Consider the following 18,182-nt stretch of genomic DNA (forward strand, 5'->3'; position numbering starts at 1 on the left):
TCCCCTCTAGAACCCTCAGTTTGTTTATCAGAGTCCATCGTCTCTCACGGTTCGTCTCCCCCTCTGATTTCCTCCCCTTCATTCTTCCCCTCCTGCTACCTTCTTCTTCTTCTTTTTTTTTTTCCTTAACATATATTGCATTATTTGTTTCAGAGGTACAGATCTGTGATTCAACAGTCTTGCACAATTCACAGCGCTCACCATAAGGTGCTCCTTATATTTTAACAAGGAAAGTGTTTTATTCCAAAGAGTGAGCCTGTAGTGGTGGGGCTTGTGACCTGGGTATAGTTTGCGATTGTCATACAAAGGCATAAGTAGGGGGAAATAAGGAGAGAGGGAATAAGGAAAAGAAGGAGAAAGGGGATGGTGCAAGAGGGTCAAAGAGAAGACTAAGGAACAAAGACAAGGCAGAGGAGGAGGAAAGGACGAAGGAAGGCAGAGTAAGAGCTTTTTCTGATCAAACCCACCAGCAACACATAAGAGCAAGGGCAGAAAAGGGACTCTTCCCACCTCCTATTTCTACCAGGGGATCCAGATCTCTGTCACTGCAAGGACTAAGTGCAGTTACTAAAATATTCATCCCTCCACCCCAGATCTACATCATAATGCAAAATCCAGAAGTGTTAGCTGTTTTGGTTGCTTGATAAAAATTTGATACATTCTGATTAATGCACATATAATAAATAGTCTAATTTTACTATGTTGTATAAGGACTTCAAAAATATATGGTGTCTGTGCTTTTCCGAAGTGTAAGAAAACAGATGAGGCTTCAGACAGTCAAAGAAAGATTGCTTTCATTAAATTATGCCATTATTGGATTTCTTCCCCTATGCTGTCCTCTCATTGTTCTCAAAGTTGTCTGCCACATGAGCAGTCACTTGGGGTGGGAATTTTCCCTCCATCTCTGGAAGTGATCTTTGAAGATACTATTTAAATAATTAGGAGATTCTCTTCTGAAGGCCTTCAAGCAGCGAGGATGTGTTAGAAAGAGGTCATATGAGCTGGTGAATGTAGTGCTGGGTCTATCTGCAGAGGATGCAAGCTCTCATTTTAGTCCCTAGGACATGCTGAGGTTGAAGAATGTTGATCACCTACTCCATGCTAGGCACTTTTATGAAAACCTTTCAAAGTGGATGGACATATCATCCTTAAAAAAAAAAAAAAAAAAGACAAGGAAACGGAAGCTGGGATAATCTTATCTAAGACAGAGTTAGAATGTTCTGTTACATTGGGGATGCCTTATACTCATTGTTTTTGAGTTTAGATTAGAACCATAAACCAAGCTGTCAGGACAGCTGACCTTTCCAGATCACTAAATCTTGAATGGATTGGCTCAGGATGGAAATTAAACTGGGTCTTCAACCTCCTATGGGGTCTGTGAGTTCCCTGCTCAATTTCCTTCTAGTAAATCTTCTTCTCCTTAAGCCACCAGGGTCTGTTTCTGTTGTTTATAACCAGAGTGTGCCGACTGATAGAGGGCAGGGCTGGATTTGGGCCCTGATCTCCTCAAACACACAAATCACCTGTGAGGGAAAGTGAGACTCGTCCCCCCTAACTAACCCACCAGGGGGACCTACTTTCACATCACAAGGTCAGACCTTAGAACAGGTGAATGTAGGTAGACCAGGCATCCTGCAGGACTAAACGGAGAAGAAAGGCCACCAGGCACCAACAGCTATTCTCCAGCACAGTCCTCCTGCTCTTCATGCTAGAGTAGCTCTGGGCCTGCCTGCCTAGGCCTGGGGGCCAGGTGCTCCTTACTTTATTTTACTCAGACAAGAATCAGCAGGCAGGGCTAGGTCCCCAGCTTCCTGACGACTGGCTTCCTCCACAGCTCATGCCAAGAAAAATGGCAGAGGAGATGGATTACGAGCTCTGTTCTCTTTGCTCATTGGCATTTTCCGGGGGAACTCAGAATCCTCTTGATGTCCCCCTACCCCTGACCAGGCCTGCATTCCAGAAGAGTCTGCACCCACTGTCATCCCAGTCTGATCCAAATCTACTCATCCTGTTCTTTTTTCCTTGGGGCCTGAGGTCATGTAGATAATGGGTGGTGTTAATGGATGCATAATGGTTAACGTGAGCGAGATGATAATCCCAAAGAGCCCAGGGATAATCCCAGACAGCTAGTGTGCTGTATTTCCTCCTAAAAGTGACACTTGAAGAGAGGATTTTCCAAACTGGGTGCATTCAGAAGGCTACCTGATGTTTACAGGGTCTAGAAGTCAAATCTAAAGGACTCGGTGAAGGATTAAGATGAATGGTTTGTGTGAGACAGTTCCCATCACACATCTGGAGGGCAAGTGGAGAGGAGGAGGAAGTGCACTTAGTGGTTGAGGTTCCAGAGGAAAGAACCAATAATGAATGGCGGAGATTAAAAGGGTGAAGGTTTTAGTTTGATGTGGGAATAAATGTTCTAATTAGGGTTGCCATCTCTGGTACAGAGCATTCTCTTCCTTTAAGTATCCAAGCAAGAATGGGAGACATCTGTACAGGGATGCTGCTGGAGGCACTCCAGTCTCTAGAGAAGATCAAATGATCCCTGAAGTCCCCCACTCTCTCAAAGAGTCCAGGATCACTTTGTGCTTCAATACTGATGGACAGTAGGGGAGTAACTACCTACACTGTTCTATCCATGTTCTGAAATCTTGACAGCCTCTAGAAAGAATGAATTAAAGCTAAGGATGCTAACACAGGACCAAATTTGTAACATGTTGTAAATTTGAAAAAGCAAGCTGCAAATAGATCCTTCCATATAATACTGTACATTTTCTTTGTAGGATATGTGGGTATAGAAATACAGATGTGCAAATGTGCATGCGCACATCTTACATGCACACACATACACCCTAGGAAAAATAATACTGAATATAGGGGAGGATCCAGGGCCTGGAAATGGTAGTTAAGAGGAGTTCAGCCTCATTTGCAATGTTTCTTTTCTTTCCTTCTTCTTTTTTAACAAGGAGAATATATTCATATATTACTTATGGTATTAAAAATGAAAAGGAAAAACACAAATGGCTATGAAGCTATTTCTCCCAGGCAGAGAATTGCAAGTTTAATCTTAATTGATGATTGGGTCATTCATTCATCAATAGCCATTGAGCATCCCCAATATGCACTGACATGGTAAGGATATGAGGCATGATGGAAGGCAGACAGATCTCTTCCCCTCAAGGAGCTTCTGGCAGAGAAACCAGCAATTGCAACGGAGTATAAGTGAGGCTACAAGGGGCATCAGTGTGGGCTTCTCTGGGTCTGAGGGCTGAGGTCTGGTGGGTCTTAGCATAGGGGATGAGTATTCCAGGCACGATGGACAATACATGGCAAGGTCTAGAGTGAACAGAAGCATGGTCTAATTGAGAAAATGAAATAAGTTTGTTATAGCTGTTGGGAGGTAGGAGGAATGGTAGGAAACGAAGCTAAAGATATAAGCAGAATATAGATAATAGAGGCCCTATGGGTCATGTTAAAGAGATGAGACTTTAGCCTAAAAGCAGTGGGGAACCACTGAAGAACGTCAAGCAGAGTAGACTTCCAGGCTAGCTAAAGGAGTTTTCTAGGCAGGCTGCTCTGGGTGGTCCTCAGGACATAGCATATAAGCTTTTTACTTATATAAACCACAGTTTTGATTTCAGAGAGGTACAACTGAATCAACCTGTAATTATCTATATGCAGATTAATTGCTTTGTGGATTACCTGTGGCAAATGAAAAATGTTCACCCCAAACTAATTTTCCATTCTCGCATAGGACACTGATGGCTGCCTTTCTGTCATTAGTCACCAGCTCCCCTAGGCCTCAAACTCATTTTAACACTGGACTGAGCCAAACCAAATCCAGAAGGGAAATCTCTGCTAAAAATGATTAACATAATGCATGAGAAAGCCAAGTGTAAATAACTGCTCATTCAGGGGAATACCCACAGCAACCACCTGTAGCGTTCCGGAGGAGCCAAATGTCCATGTAGTTGGTCAGCACAGCCATGTGGGAAGTGGGAAACTGAGAAGGGGCTTGGTCATTTGGTGCCACTGCATTTCAATCCTAGTTCTTCACCAGATCTGCACCTGTCTTTTCATTTCATATCTAATATGGAGGGTGCAGGGGAAGTCTACACAGGTTTAGGGTCAAAAGTCAGCAGGTGTCCTGAGAATTGAAAATAAAGCACAAATTGCGCTTGAAAAATAAAACCACAAAACTTTAAATCCTCTTTAAATTGTGACTACCAGGCACTTGGAAGCCCTAAAGCTTCCATTTATTATTATTCTTTTTCTTTTCTTACATTTTTTTAATTCACTAGAGGTTAAGGTCTAGTTTGAAAGGCTGAGGGAGAGATGGTAAATAGGGTGAGGGGCAGGGATGTAGAGATGAGATTAAGTGAAGATTTCTCTCTCAGTATCCACAGTTGGTTTCATTCAAGTAAATTAAAAGGGCATTATGATTCAACTCCATTATATCACTGTAATTATTACAACTACCTAAAGTTTTTTATTGTGAGGATTAATTGGATATATATGAATTACCCAGTATATATTATGTGGTTTGGGGCCTCTCCTTCTGTTTATTGGTCATGGATAATTGAGAACAGATTGCTCATCCCTGCAAACCAATCATTCCCGAATGAATCTTAAATAAGAGAGCTGGAAGTTTCCTTAAAATAATCTAAACTGAACTAAATTGCTCAATTTATGGAGGAGGAAACTGAGGCCAGGGAGGGAATGGTTACCAAAGCCAGTGAGGGGCAGAGCTGGGACAAGAGCCCAGCCCTCCCAACAGCCAGTCCAGAGCTCCTTCCATTCCACCAGGCTGACCCTCCACAGGAGCCTGGCTCTGGCTGTCCAGGGAATGAGACACTGCCTCCACCCCTAAGTGTTCAGAACCTCTCTTAAAAATCATGCTCACAATAATGTAGTGAGTAGAATGTCCGGTTACTGTTCATGGAATACTTGGGAAGGGGAGGGGGAATGCTATGAATTTGGAGATTAGAACCTAGGAAACGGAGGGTATGTTGAGCTATCCTCAGCTTCATGGCTGTCTTAAGTATTTGTTACAACCCCCTCCCTGTCCCTGAATTCTACCTCAATAGTTGTAAGTAGGCCTATTCTGCAGGTTTCTATAACAATCTTCCTCCTTCAAACCCACTGCATGGACAAAGCCCACCAAGACCTACCCAAGATGAAACAACCAGACAAGTGGCATCCTTCTTCAGGAATGGTGCAAAGAATGGTTAGGACATAGTGTGGCTTCACTGTGATAAGTTACCCAACCAAAAAAGCAGCAGCTTGAGGTTTCCTTGAGCCTCTATGACTTCAGCTCAGGCTACTGCATGATTTCCCATAGGATTACAAGAGCAAAACTGAAAATTGCTCGCAGACTTCAAGAGTCTGTACTCCGGGTGGGAATGCCTCTTTCCTGCTGGGTGCGTATCACATGGTTGACTGGTTCATTGTTGCCAAAACACCTGCCAAAAAAGTGTAATGCTCCCAGATGTTTCTCAGCATCCAGATGTACTGCATGCTCCAGCTACTGCTGCTTCTATCAGGTTGAACACTGCATCTCTGGTTGCAGAGTCATATCCTCACAAACATATTCTTATCATTCATGGCATTTAGGTATTGGTGGATTTAAGAAGCATAAGCCAAGGGCTTTAGTGTCAGGCAAACAGTGGGTCAAGTCCTGGCCTTCCACTGACACAAAGTTCTTTGCATCCAATTCCTCATTTTGAAATAAGGACAATGGTGGCAACTTCCCAGAGTCATTACATGTGCGGTGAGGCATGTGAGACTCCTAATAAATGAGTGTGATATGGTAGGTGTGCAATGAAGAGTAGACTTTCTCAGAAGAGATAGGGAAGGTTCTGTCTTATTCACCACTGTATCCCCAGCACTTAGAACATGGCAGGAGCTCAAAAAATATGAATAGGGGAGTGAATGAATGATCACCTGAATGGTCTCTGATTTGCAGGCCTGAAGGTGCTTAGAAAAGTCCTTGAAATCTATGCTTGTGGTGAGAATTAGATTAATTAAGGCTCCAACTTACACATAAAAAGTTACCACCTTTTCAAAGTTGAACCACTGGAATGCCCTCTTTCACTACCACCTGAACTAAGAGTTCACTCCCTTTCATCATGCTGGCTCTTTATGCCACTTGTCCTCTCCAGGTGCTAGTCCACAGGAGAGTGTTGTGCAGGGTTCCTGTTACTTTCTCATCCACTAAATCCCAGGATGCTCTGGCTCCCAGACTGGGGAGCTACAGGTTCAGACAGCAATGCAGATATCATTGCAACTTCAACAGGGATATACATTGTAGAATAACAGCAGTGGACTCAGTCTCCCTCAGTACCCCATGGAAGTACATACAAAGCCACTGCAAGAACCACCACTCACAAGGGCACCAAAATCTGACCCTGGCAGTTAACCTATTGACAGAATTGAAAGGAAAATTCTGTCTCCTACCAGTGAAACAGAAATGAAAAAATCCATTAATGGGCACCGAAGCTATGTGGCTGAAAGGAAGTGAACCTGCTGACCTAAAAGCATGAGGGGTTATAGTTCATTCATTCCCCCATGGACCCCTGATCCAGAAATGCAAAGTCAATACTTATCCAAATACTGAGCCCTGTCTTTTCTACTAAATGGATCCTGGTTTGATCAGCCAGAATACTGTCTCCCAAGCAACACCCACAACTCTGCATCCCCACTCCTGCTGACAACCACCACAGTACACATAGCGGATTTTATTCTATAGGTAATTGAGTCCCTAAGTTTCAAAACTCTGAGAGCAAGAAATGAGTAGAGTAGATGGAATGGTAATGACATATTTTCCCTAAATATATGGTTCTCATAGGAAGATGCTGTGGTGGTGACAAAGATATGAAGAAATTTGGGGGCACTTCAAACTGGGAACTATCATTTTTTATCCACTGTATCTTTTCAGAATGTAAAATAACCAGAAAGTGTGGTGGGTGTTAATAATAATAAGTAAGATTAATTGTGCCCTTTCTCTGGGCCAAACATAGCTGGTAGCACTTTATAAGTATTGACTCATTTTATTCTCTAATTACCCCCTGAGAAGTACAGAGAAAGTACATAGCTTGCTCAAAGTCACAGTGTCTTTTTACATAAAACTGGGTTAAAAGATAACAACTGATATGAAACCCCAACAGAATTAACTAAAAAAGATGAGTGAAATAAAAAGGATTGCAACAGAACCCAAAAATATGGCATCAGAATGAAAATCTGCATTGGTAGCACACAAAAGCAAAGTAAAAACTGTAAAACTGATGCAAAAAATAAAATACCTGGGGTGCCTGGAAGGCTCAGTCAGTTAAGCATCTACCTTTGGCTCAGGTCATGATCCCAGGGTCCTGGGATCCAGCCCTGTGTCTGGCTCCCTGCCCAGTGGGGACCCTGCTTCTCCCTCTGCCTCTGCAGCTCCCCCTGCTTGTGTGCATTCTCTCTTTCTTTCTCCCTCTTTCAAATAAATAAATAAAATCTTTTAAAAAAATAAAATAAAATATCTAAGAAGGCAGGAAAATGCCAAAGAAACAAACAACAATGTCAGAACACATAATACACGGAGGACAGAGATTATAAGCATTGTCTGTAATTGTGGGGAACAGAATCAATAAACAAAGATACTATAAATTTCACTTGACTAAAATAAAACAGACAAAAAAATCAATCATAATTTAAGATTAAAAGATCTCATTGTATTTCATAAAAAGAAAATCAGTAAAAATAAACTTTCCTAGATAAAACCAACTAAATTTACTAAACTAGGATTAATAAAATTATTTTCAAGAGAAATATTTTTGTGAATATTTTTACTCATAAGAAATTTAGAGCCTCACCTCCAATCCTACATCAAGACAAATTTCAAATAGTTTAAAGAGTTAGTTTAAAAATGAGCTTTATATAACCTTGTATTATATATATATAAAAGTATTAGTATTGTTTGGATTTTTGGATGAGGAACCTTTTTCCTTTTGCTTAGAGCAAAAAGTAATGAGGAAAATATCATAAAAGAAAACATCAGTGGGTTTGACAATACTGTTTAAAATTTATATCCAAAACAATCTAATCAAAATTTAAAAGCACAAAAGAGTAATATTTCTTGCAAAACAAAGATATGTGAATGGGTTACTATTAAAAAGAGGAAGCCAGAGATAGACATTTTGCATTTTAATAGGGAAGCAATAATCTCTTCAATTATAAACATATATGAATACAAAATTCACAAAACAAAAAACACATATACCCCATAATGATTTTGGAAATGTTCACACTCCCCAGTAATCAACAAGATGCACAATAAAATGTGGCCAAAATTTTGCTTATTAAATTGGCAAAACAGAGAGGAGAGCAGTTGTTTTTTTAACTGCCGGTAAATCAGTTCCTTTCTGGAAACCAGTTCTGCTCTGGGTACCAAGAATGCTAACAGAGTATACATTTGACCCACCAGTTCATCTCCTAGGAATTTACCCTGTGTGACAATCCAATAATTACATCAAGGTGTATGTAGGAGGATTTTCACTAGGCACAGAATGCTCTATCTACTCTGTGCTTGGTTATTTAAAAGAACACCATCAGTGTCAGTCCTCACAGTCGTTTTGACCTTCTGAATTTGTGGAGCACGTTCCCAAGTGTCATCTTATTTAATTTTTGAAATAACTTCCTAAGGAAGGCATCATTATCCCCACTTAAAGACCCTGGAAGACAAAATGGGTAGCTTAGGTGTAGTCTGAGTTAAGGGTCACAGAAAGTTTTCTCTGATGTCTGAAATCATGCTATTAAGACACGAATAGAATGGCTAGGATGGGTCACGTACAACAACTCCTTCCTCTTACAAAGTGGGGAATTGGGATTTAGAGAGGGGACGTTTTCTCACTGAGACTGATGTTGATTCTGAAACACTCCTTCTCTTGGACTAACTCATTGTAAAGCACAAACATTCCTGGGAAGGAGGACCTGCTCTCAAAGATCTTCCCTCTGCTGTTTGTTAGTTTATTAGTTAGAACACAGGCACCTTAGAAATTGGAAATGGGACGCATGATCGGTCAGTTGTGATGGAGAAACAGGAGGTTGAGGAAGGTCTGAAGAAAGGCCTGAGAATATCCCAGGGTCCGCCCCTCACCCCGTAGGGCTCTGGTTACTCAGTGATCCTGGGGATACACAAAGAAGTAGAATATAGAAGGAGGGGACCAATGCCAGCTGCCTGATACACTGCTCGAGCAGGGTAGGCTCTGCTTCCTCCTGGGACTAGCAATTCCTGGCTCAGGCAGCTGTGTTACAGACCTCAGATCTGCCATTTCAGGCCCACCACATTTCTATCAGCCTCTGAGCATTCTCTACCCTGGACGTGCCCCACCAGCGTCCAAACAGAACCATCCAACACACCCTCCCTAAACAGAGATTCTAGCAGGGAAGTTACGAATGTCTTCCTACAGGGGTTCAATGGGAGATTTTAAACCTGGTCTCAGCAGCTCTCCTCAGCTGCTCTTGAATCCACCTGGCAGCATATTTATCAGATACTTCATTATTTAAAAGAAGAAGCCCTGAAGAGTTGGTTTGGGGAGCTAATTCAGGTCTGGAAGATAAGAGTCATGTTTGGCTGTTATGCGTCAGGTGTCCTCACACTTGATAAGAGCAGACAGGTATTAAGGAAGCCAGACCTGCCTGGAGCACTTGGAGCTCATTTCCGGCTGGCTGGGGCTGCAATTCCTCAATCAGTTCCTTTAGGGGCCTTTTGCCAGTGCTGTTCATCCTTGCCCCCTGCCTTGGTCTCTGCCCCCAAGCTGGGGAGGCGGCCCTAAGGGGCTCTGCAGGGCCTCCCCCAGGGAGGAGTATGTCCTCCGTCTAGGCCTCTGCCTCCTGCTAAGCCCACTTCTCCAACCCCAGAGAAGGAGAAGGTGTCTCTGTGGGTTCTTTGCCTGCCTCTCTCAACTCCCTGACTCCACTACCAGATCTTAAAGGTGCCCTCCCGGCCCCATGAACAGACTAATTTAGAGTTGTTTATAGCTATAGGATCTCAGCAGCAGTATTTCCACCAAGCAGTAATTTGTTACTAATAAAAGCGAATGTTCTGAAGTTTGTGAATGATTTCCTTTTCATTTTGTTTAATAGGAGTGGCTTCAAGGTTATATCTGTAATAAAATCCCTTACTCCTGTACATTTGGGTGCATTTTCTTCAGGGACAGAAGATGAAGCTCCCAGCCCCTAGTGGCATAGTGCGTGCCTACAGCAGAGTGCCGTCCATACGAGTCCCACCCAGCCCAGGGGCTGACCAGTAGGAGTGTGGGTCTGGAGCTTTGTGAGACATGGGTATTTGCACTGATCAGGGAGTAAGAGCTGTTGCCTTATTGTCCTATCGGCTCAAGTCTCAGACAGTGCTTACATACAGTAGGTACTCAGCCCTCGTGGAGTGGCAGACGATGGTGTTTTGATTGATGAGCTCATTGACGAACCAAGAACTGCCTAGGGAATATGCAGAGAATGTGTCTGTGTAGGGTCAGGTCCAAGCAACAACTACATCTAATCCTGCCTCCTCACCCCCCTTCCATGGCCTTCTGAACACTCTCTGCTCACCATCCTCAGTTTAATGTCTCTGAGAATCCCACCTTTCATGACCCAGAGAGTACTTGGACTTGCCTTTCTCTGAACCCCTGCTTCATTGTCTGGCCAGCCTGATCACTGAACATTTATCACATGCTCAGGTTCTCCATGAGCATGTTCTGCCTTCTTGTCTACACTGAGCACTCCTCACAGGTGGGTATAATGTCTTCTGCCTCTGTGCATATATGGCCCCCTTCCAGCATTGAGGACTCAATGTGAGCCCCATGCATTCTAATTGCGTTGAACCACACATGGGCATAATGATAAAGAAATTAAAAAACAACAACAACATGGTATTTGAGTGTCAGAAGGACCTGGGTTCAGATGCTGGCAAATCCCTTTGGATATTGTATGATCTTGGGCAAATTACACAACCTCTCTGACTTTCAACTTCTTTACCTTTAAGATATGCCTAATAATGTTAACCTTGTCACAGGTAAGACAAAGGCCACATCTTATGGAAAATGTCTGCCCTCTTCTCATATACCTCCTGACTCCTCCATGCCCCACCATATTTAGAGCCCCTAAGAATCATTAGCAGGTCAATAATGACAGGGGGTCCACCAATGTACTGTCATCAGGGATTGCCAGTCCCTTCCCAATGGCCTCAGAGAACCAGAATGGGGGGGCAGGCAGGCCTGAAGCAATCATAAGCACCATGGCAATCTGGCTGCCTGAGGGACAGTAACAGGGGAATAAGACCCTTGGCAATGGCAAGGACCTCAAGGGGGCTCATGTTACCCCTCAAATGGAGACTCCCCTCAGCACATCTGGCTCCCGCAGGGAGGACCATTTGGGCATGGCTGGAATGAGAGACAGGCTGAGCATCACACTGCTATCCTTAGTTCCAGATCCCTCACCCCATCCCCAAGTTCTGCCCAGGTTCCATGTCAAGTATAACCAACCAGCCAGGAGAAGTGCCTTTCCCCAGATTAACACAAAACCACACACACACACGCACACACACACACACGTGTGTGTGTGCACGTGCAAATAATTCTAACAGCTCATTCACCAAGAAGTCATCATGTGCCAGACGCTAAGCATCTTACATGCATTCATTCATTAATATGCCCCTCAAATCTGTGAGGTAGGCACTGTGATTACTTTCACTTTATGGATAAGGAGGCACAGAGAGGGGAAGTTACACAAGGCTGGAGAAGACAACCACATGATAACCCCTGTTATCATGATAGCTTCTCTAGGCCATCCTGTCTTCTCGATGGTCCCAAATAACCAGAGCCACCACTTGCAGACCCCTGCCACATGCCATAAACTATTTCAGATATGAAGATTTCCATATTCCAGAAGGGGCAATGGAAGATTTGAAACGTTAAGTGACTTACTCAAGGTCACGTGGCAGAAAGTGATGAAGCAGGAATTTAAGTCAAGTTTTTCTCACATGCCACACTGCATCCCAAAGGACACCTTTTCTTTGGAAAATGGGGAACAGAAGGAAAAGGGAGCTCCATGGAGATTAATTACAAAAGGAAATATGCTCATGGGGTTATCCCAGTTGTTTCCTACTAACCAAGACCCTAAGGAGACACATTTCTTTCATGTCTTTGTTCCCACCCCTGGCATCTGCCAATTAAACAGGACCTTAAATAGGGGCGCCTGGGTGGCTCAGTGGGTTAAACAGGACCTTAAAGCTGACTTCCTGCCCATGCTTCAGGTTCCATGTCAAGTAAACTCTGAAACATTTACCTCTTCTTCCTCCTCCTCTTCCTCATCTGTTTTCCAGCATAATGCTGTTCATTACCATCCCTGCAACCTCTCCAAGACAAGCACTGCCAAGAGAAGCCATTGTCTTGTCAGAAAAGTCCATTAAAGCTGTCAGGTTCCCTAACAAATCAATCAGGCACCAGGAGGCCTTTCAAAACGATATCATTTGCTATTCAGGCGGAAACAAATAACTGTCCCAGGTGAGCGGCAGAGGCATGGGCTAGGTGCCAAATTGCACCATGGGCTCAGGAAAAGAGCTGACATTTTCCACCAACAAATGGCACAAGGTTTGCTTATTTCTCCCATCTTAAAACAAAACACCCTTTCCTGGCCCCTCTTTTTCCATCAGCTAGTACCCCATTTGTTCCCTTTCACAGTCATGGAGAGCGGGTCTGGATTCACTGTCACCAACTTCTTTCTTCCCACTTTCTATTGCACCAACTCCAATCAGACTTTCATTCATTCTTCCCCGAAAACTCCCTTTTCCAGGCCACCAGTGACCTCCAGGTTGTTACTGGCAATGATCCTTCCTCAGTCCTCATCTTCCCTGACCCGTCCAAAGCCCTCCATCACTCCCTGTGTTTATCAGAATTCACTAACTGCTGGAACAACCAACCCTCAACTCTCAGTGGCCGAAAATAATATTTATTTCTCACCCGTGATGCACTCCAAAGTGTGTGTGTGTGTGTGTGTGTGTGTGTGTGTGTGTGTGTGGTGGTTACTGCTCCACGCAGTCATTAGGGGACCAGATCCTCCCATCTGAAGGCTCCACCATGATCTGAGGCCAAAAGAGCAGGAGATTTTACTGGAGGTAGCACACATCACTTCCAGCCACATTTCACTGTCCAGAACTCAGTCATGTAGACGCACTTAATTTCAAGGAAAGGTGAGAAATGTAGTCTAGTTATGTGCCTGGGAAAAAGAGGAACTGGCTTGGGGAGTATCTCACTGGTGTCTTCCCTGTCCTACCTCCTTCCCTTTAATTCCAGATACTTTACTCTCTTTGTTTCCTCTTAACTTGCAGGCCAGCTCTTCTCAGTCTCCTTTGCTTGTCCTCTATCTCTTCTCCTGAACATCTTAATACCCCATGTCTTAAAAGACTAGCTGTAAACCAACAATTCTCAATTTATTTCTCCAGTCAGACCTTTCTCCCAAACTCTCAATGTGGGTATCCAATTGCTTATTCACATCGCCACTTGGATGCTAGAAGACATAGCAAATGGAACCTTCTCAAGTGAATGCCCCCTATTCCTTCCCAAACCCACTGCACCCACTTGGGCAGTGTTTGGACCCAAAACCTTGCAGCCATCTTAGACCCCTATGTGTCTCTCGCACCTCAAAAATTAGTAAATCCTATTAGCTCCACCCTCAAAATGTACTCACCAAAATCCCACTATTTCTCACCTCATGATATAGGCCACCAGCACTCCTAGCTGGATGACTGCAGTCACCTTCTACCTGGCCTTCTTGGTACTGCCCTTGCCTTCCTCCTACAATCTACTCTCAATGCCATTCCAAGAGAGGTCCTATCAGAATGAAGGCCAGTTCATGTCACTCCTCTGCCCAAATCCCTGCACTGGCTCCCACTACACTCAAAGGAAAAGTCAAAGCTCTCATCGTGGTTTGCTTGATCTGCCCCACCCTCATTACCTCTCTGACCCCAGCCTTCCCTTAAACAATCTGGAAAGCCCCCAGCTCCAGGCCTTTGTACTGACCATTCTCTCTGCCTGAAACACCCTCCAACCCATTCATTCAGATGACACACCGCACATCCCCACCCTCCCTTCGATATCATCTTCACTACCCAATCCACTCCCTCCTCTACCTTTCAGGATTTTCTCCCTTTTCATTCTTTATCTAACCTACCATATAATTTGCTGATTTTCTGTGTCTATTATTTACTGTCTGTGTCTCACTCTGACCTCTGCTAGGATATAAGTTTTATGAGGACCCAGAACTCTTTTTGGTTCACTTATTTGTGTCCTAAGTTTCTAGAACAGAGATTAACATGTACTGGGTGCTCAATAAATACTCTTTGAAGAAATAATTAGTATCTTGCACCACCAAAAGTTAGAGCATTCACAGTTACCCTCCCAGTGGCCAAGTATGCCACTTTGATTCCCCATGTCTCCCTATCAGTCCTGTCCCTCAAAACATTCCTGGGTCCCCACCCAAGTGCAAACCCCCAGGCTGACAGTGAACATGCCACATGTTTTTGTCCCTTTGCTCTTTCCCCACTGTGGCTCCCACTTCCTCCACACACGAGGCCTGTGTGCCAGGCAAAGGGGCCGACAGCCACAACCTTGACATGCCCACATCTTTCATCTCCTCTGTCTCTGCTCCTGGTTTCCTTTCTCCTTCTAAATGCAGTAACTAGGGCCCACTCATCTTCCAATGGCCACTTCGACAATCGTCTGCCACACTGAAGCCTCCTCTGATGTTCCCCCCCTGAACTGAGACCACCGGCCCCAGTCTCTGAACGCCACAGTGGTTTCCAGCATGCCCCTTGTCAACTTCTCCCTCTGAGTAAACATTTTGAGGGCAGGGCCTTTGCTATATTCACCGCAAGCAACAGTATAGGGCTCTCCACTCATTTGCCTAGCTCTCATTTAGCAGACATTTTCGCTCTGCGTGAGGATGGGGACCTGGAGGCAAGGAGGTCACTTTTCTTCCTTCAGCGTGGTCACATTGGGAGAGAAAATTGCTGGATGAACAAGGAGTTCCCAGGTCTTGATCAAGGTCCTGCAGAGGTTAAGTACTGAGTGGTGCGTCACCTGGGCGGGGAGGGGCTGGAAAAGCTTAGCACAGGAGGAGTCGCCTGAGCCAGGCCTTAAGAAGAGTGAAAATGTGTACGAACCACTGCACCATACAGTAACCAAAGCCATTTAGAAAGAGCAAAAAAAATATTGCCTTTTAGGATGACTCTGATAAAAGACTAACTTGCAACTAGTATATGTAGTTCCTGCCCAGTATATAGAGCTCCTGCCTAGGATGCGACTACTATATACAGCTCCTGCCTCGAGTGAAGCTCCCAAGGAAAGTGGTGTGAGGTTCTATGTAGAATACAGAGCGAGTCCTCTGAGCTGAACTGCCTTCCTGTCTGCAGGAAGGTCTCCTAGGAGGCACCTGGAAACTGCCACCAGCTGCTCCAATCCTTGCACAAATAATGCCCTCCAGCCAGAATCTGAACTATATTTGTCACAGTGTTTGGGTTCAGTGTCACTAAACTTAAAAGACCTTCGCAATTTCTAACATTCGGTGTCTGATTTGGATTAAATGTCATTAAGTTCTAATTAAGTGATTGCTAGAAGCGAGCTCTACTGAGTCCATCTGATGGCCAGGTGCACTCACTTGGTTTGTTCATCCCGAGTGCGTGGCAGACTTTGGAGAACTCAGATTCACCCGTGGTGCTTGTTATCCAGAACTCACCCAGGCTTGCTGGCCCAATCTCCGAGAAGACAAGCTACAAGCATGTGTGGGCACTCCAGGGTAGAAGGCGACTGGGAGAAAACATGTCTAGTGTGTCTCCATCATCCCTAGTGACAATAACCACCTGGGCCGGGGCCTGGGAGGCTCTAAGTTTGATAAGTACCCCAGCTGATTAGAAGCACTGATCTATTTAGTGGCTTCAAATCTGGCTCTGCATCAGAATTGCCTAGAAAGTTTCAAAACAACTCCAATTCCCAGGTCCATTCCAGACCTACTGGATTGAATTTTTAGGGACAAAGCCCATGAATTTGATTTTTACATTTTTTAGAAAGCTTCCCAGGGGATTCTGATGTTCAGGCAAGGGTACAGGTGATTAGATGAAGGGTTATCTGATGGATAAGCCTGGACATCCACAAAGACTCTCTCATTTCCTCCTATGGAGGGCCCTAACCACCTTCCCCAGCTGCTGTTGGCCAGTGGCCAAGGACCCAGGGCAAGGTTAAGGCAGTACCCCACCTACTTCAGAGAAAAGAAACAGGCTACAGACAGAATGACTGCCCGAGACCTCACAACTGGCACGTGGTAGACTAATTTTCCACCTTCTGGCCCTGTCACCCTTTTGGGGACTTGAGAGAAAGGGAGTTAACATCTAGAAGAAAGACGAGTAGACGATGATCCCTGTACATGGGGATTCTGGTAAGTCCTTGCAGAACCAGACCTGGGAACCAGAATCGGCCGCAGATGGGTGCTGAGAGAGTCCAGCAAGTAACCTAAAGGCTCTGCGTCTCCATTTATCCATCTCTAAATATTATAATATTTGAGTCTAATTAGATTGCTCAGAGCAGGAAGAGGGCATGCTACCACCCACACAGGCTAATTCAGCCAGCAGTTTTTTTTACAGCCCATAGGCTAAGAATGCTTATTACATCTTTAAATGATTACATTTTATATGATTATATTAAGTACCTACCTAATAGCCTTGACATTCCCTCTTGACCTGCAAAGCCTAAAGTATTTATTACTGGACACTTTAAGAAAAAGTTTGCTGACCCCTGGTTTAGAGGGCTAAATGAAAAAAAAACTATGTGAAGTGCCTGCCATATACTATGTGCTATATCTTTATAAGAGCTTTTAGGACCTGTGAACATCTCCTAGCTGGCAGCCAGCAAGGAAGGAGGGACTTTACTCCTTCAGCCACAGAAGCTGAATTCTGCCAACAACCAGGGAGCGTGGAAGAGGACCCAGCTCCAGATGGGAATACAGCCCCACCAATGCCTTGTTTTCAGCTGGTAAGACCCTGAGAAGAAGACCCAGCCACACTGTGCGATTATAAATGAGTGTCATTTTAAGCCACTGAATCTGTGGTACTTTGTTACACAGCAAGGGAAGACTCATACAAGCCTTCAGACACCAAGTAGTGCCAATTCTCACTAGGAAAAGGCACTTGTAAACTGCCTCCTCAATACACAATCTGGAAGTCTCCCTCTACTTTTCTCTGCCTCATCTTTCAGGTGAAGCCTCACCCAATTATCCCCAGCCCTCAGGGAGTAGGCAGTCCTTAGAACACAGAGCCCTTGGGAGTACCCCTCAGTTGTACATGAATCCATCCATTCCCTGAGAATGCTCTGGGCCAGGTGCAGGGGATACTGAGGTGACCAAGTCAGGGCTTCTGCCTTCACAGATTTCCCAGTCCAGGCAGAGCAGGGTATAGCGACACCTTCAATGCAACATGAGTAGAGCTACGACAGAGAACTGTGTCAGTCTGTCATGTTCAGCAGTGTTCACTGAGGCCTTTGTGTGCCTGACACTCTGCTCAGCCCTGATGATATGGAAACAAATCAGCCTGCAAAAAGCTCACCAGCCTCACGACCCTGACCCACCCTCATGGCATCTAAGGCTACAGCAGTGTCATTTGCCTCCAACCCAGCTTTTCTGTGCCTTCCCCCCGGAAGACTGCCAGGTCCTTCGGTGCAGGAACTGAATCATGCCCACATCTACATTCTACCCCATGACTCATAGGAAGTTGACAATTTAACTTACCAATTTAACTTACCAATTCTCAAATATCCTCCTGTCTAAAACTCAAACAAATTCTTAACCTGCTTTTTTTCCCACTGAACTTCACAAAAGCACTAGCAATGAATCCTCAATATACTAAAGCTCAGTCCTCCGACAATTATAAAAACTGGATGAAGTTAAATCTTCATTAAACAAACACAAAGTGGTTGAAAGATTTAATCTGTTGCCAAATGTGTGGGTTAATCTATGTAAATGTAGGTGTGTGTGTGTGTGTGTGTGTGTGTGTGTGTGTTAGCAAAGAAGTAATTTTTGGCTTTTGAATAAATTTTTCCCCACCGACCTCCATTGGCCAGTGGGGCCTATCCAGAAGAATGGGGCTATGGTAAGGCTTAGGGGGT

At 44.3% G+C, this 18,182-nt stretch overlaps 1 protein-coding gene across 9 annotated transcripts in view; it reads right to left on the minus strand.

Annotated features, from left to right (window-relative positions):
• The window catches only part of CLSTN2 (calsyntenin 2), a 631,223-nt gene that overhangs the window by 351,650 nt on the left and 261,391 nt on the right, over nt 1-18,182 (minus strand). The window lies entirely within an intron of this gene.

Source organism: Callorhinus ursinus, unplaced genomic scaffold (assembly GCF_003265705.2).
Source record: "Callorhinus ursinus isolate GAN/ISIS: 27379988/994484 unplaced genomic scaffold, GSC_fseal_2.0 scaffold1, whole genome shotgun sequence".
NCBI lineage: Eukaryota > Metazoa > Chordata > Mammalia > Carnivora > Otariidae > Callorhinus > Callorhinus ursinus.